The sequence below is a fragment of the Enhydra lutris genome, unplaced genomic scaffold (assembly GCF_002288905.1).
Source record: "Enhydra lutris kenyoni isolate GAN:26980312 unplaced genomic scaffold, ASM228890v2 scaffoldscaffold159, whole genome shotgun sequence".
Classification (NCBI taxonomy): Eukaryota; Metazoa; Chordata; class Mammalia; order Carnivora; family Mustelidae; genus Enhydra; species Enhydra lutris.
The window spans coordinates 46,583-49,609 of record NW_019154243.1 but is presented as its reverse complement, the minus strand read 5'-3'; the positions used below and the strand labels follow the sequence as shown (position 1 = coordinate 49,609).

General features: G+C 35.6%; 1 pseudogene; it reads left to right on the top strand.

Moving 5' to 3' along the window:
• The first annotated feature begins 1,035 nt into the window (after positions 1-1,035).
• On the top strand, positions 1,036-1,970 carry LOC111140083 (annotated as a pseudogene).
• Positions 1,971-3,027: the final 1,057 nt, after the last annotated feature.

The window sequence follows — 3,027 nt, the reverse complement described above, 5'->3', positions numbered from 1 at the left end:
ATTAATCAGTTTTGTTTTCTCCTATCCCCCAAAAAAGATTGTGTCTCTGTGACTTTTAGGGTACCAATATCATTACACAAAATCCATGTATACAGTTAATAAAATGATGCATTTAGTATTAAAGTTTTGCATTGGAAAACACATTCTAAGAAAGCAATTATTGTATTCAGTGCATAACTTGATAAAATCAAATTAAATATACTAACAATTCCAAAATAATTTATGCTTCTATCTACACATGAATTACTTCCAGTTCTTGCACCTGAGAATATAACTTCTCTTCTTGGAAAGTAAAAATGCCTTTCCAGGTTAATCAATACCAGAAAGAATTATCTGACTTTTCTAGGTTCATTGGTATAGTAGATATGTATAGTCCTTATTAACAAATACCTAACTTTTATGTTGCTGAATACATTGATTTAATTCAGCTGCTAAGAATTTTGATCATACATGATAAAAGCAAATACAGGGGTGTCTGGGTGGCTCAGTTGGTTAAGCATCTGCCTTGGGTCAGATTGTGATCCCAAGACCCTGGGATCAAGTCCCACATTGGGATCCATGCTCTATGGAGAGCCTGCTTCCCCTTCTGTCTCTGCCTCTCTCTCTTTCTCTTTCTCTCCTTCTCTCTCTCTCTCCCTCTCTCGTGAATAAGTAAATTAAATCTTTTAAAAAATAGCAAATGCAAATACAAGTGACAAAGTGGAAATTCTTCACTTCCATTATGTTGATATCAGGTAGCACAAAGACATACTTACAGAACACTTTCCATTCATCCAGAAATTTTATTCATTATACCTGTTAAGCAAACTAAACCTGAGAATTATTTATACTGAAAATGAAAAAAAAAAAAAAAGCAAAACTAACATTATGTCCAAGTTAAAAAGTCTTTGGAAATCACAGATAAATTATTTAGAATAGGTTTCAACATTTTCACACAAATTCTTTTCATGAAAATGTAGTTGAAATAGAGCATTGTAAATACTGAAAACTCTGTCATCTATTCCTTCATTTGCAGTGTTGCTCTTCTTTGAAATCATGAACATTTGGAACACTGCCTCAGATTTCATTCTCCTAGGACTCTTTAACCACACAGGAGCCCACCTATTTCTTTTGTGATGATTCTAACAATCACCTTCACCTCCCTAGTAGGCAATGCCCTCATGCTCTTCCTGATTCACCAGGATATCCAGCTCCACACGCCCATGTACTTCCTCCTGATCCAGCTCTCCCTTATGGACATGATGATGGTCTCCACCATTGTGCCCAAAATGGCAGCTGACTACTTGAACTGGCCAGAAGTCCATCTCCCCTGCTGGCTGTGGGTTGCAGATCTTCTTCTTCATGTCATTGGGAGGGGCTGAGTGCTTCCTCTTAGCATCCATGTCCTATGACCGCTATGTGGCTGCCACCCACTGAGATATCCCATTCTCATGAGCTGGCAATTATGCCTGAGAATGACTGTGGGGTGTTGGTTCCTGGGGGCAGCTAATTGGCTCATGCAGGCTGCTGCTACCCTGAGTTTTCCATTCTGTGATGCACGTGAGATAAATCATTTCTTCTGTGAATCCCCTACTCTAATGCGTTTGACTTGTGCTGACACAGTTATTTTTGAGTATGTGATGTACATCTGCTGTGCATTAATGCTTCTGGTCATGTTTTCTCTTATCCTGATTTCCTATAGTTTCATCCTTCCTGCAGTTCTCGAGAAACATTCTAGAGAAGCTCAAAAGAAGGCTTTTGCTACCTGTTCCTCACATCTCTGTGTAGTGGGACTGTTTTATGGAGCTGCTATTTTTATCTACATGAGACCTAAATCCTACAGGTCTGCTAACTACGATAAAACAGTGTCAGTGTTCTATACTATATTTACTCCTTTGTTAAACCCTATCATATACCATATGAGGAAAAGTGATGTCAGGAGATCCCTGAGAAAGTGTATGGATCAGTGTGCTGCCTTAAGTCATCACTAAGATTACATTGATTTGCCCCAAATTTCAAGTTCATACAAAACTTACTGTGTGAGATTTCCTTGAGAAAATTTACATATGTGTTATATCTGTAGCTGGTACTATTTAACTTTGAAATGCAGACAAAATACTATATTTTGGTTTTTTTCATATATAATCATTATTTTATATTATTTTTAACTTTTTAAACTATTTTTTTCTTTTCAATTTTTTATTTAAACTCATTAGTTAACATATAGTATAATACTAAAGTCAGGTGTAGAATTGAGTAATTCAACATTTGCATACAATACCCAGTGCTCATCAGAACACATGTCCTCCTTAATCCCCGTTACTTATTTGACCCATTCCTCCACCCAACCTCCTTCAAGTAACTATCAGTTTATTCTATAAAGTTTATTGTTTGTTTCCTGGTTTGCCTCTTTCTCTCTCTCTCTCTTTTTTACTGCTATGGTCACCTATTTTTTTCTTAAATTCCACATAATTTCACCGGAATTAGGATGCTTCCAGCTCTCCTTTCATTTTTCAAGATTGCTTTGGTTATTGGAGGTCTTTTGTGATTCCATACTAATTTTAAGATAGTTTGTTCTAGTTCTGTGAAAAATGTTGATGGTATTTTGATAGGGATTGCATTAAATGTGTAGATAATTTTGTTTAGCATAGACATTTTATATTTGTTTTTCAAATCTATGAGCATGGGATGTAATTCCATTTCTTTGTATCATTTCAATGTCTTTCATCAATGTTGATAGTTGTGAGAATATATCTTTCTACACCTTTGGTTAGGTTTATTCCTATGTGTCTTATGGTTTTTAGTGCAATTGTAAATGGGTTGGATTATTTGATTTTTCTTTCTGCAGCTTCATTATTGGTGTATAGAAATGCAACAGATTTCTGTGCATTAATTTTGTGTCCTGCAACATTAAGACATTTGTGTATCAGTTTTAACAATTTTCTGGTGGAGTCTGTTGGGTTTTCTATATAGAATATCAAGTCATCTGCAATTAGCGAATGCTTGATTTTCTTTTTCCTTTCTGACTTGGATGTGCCTTATTTCCTT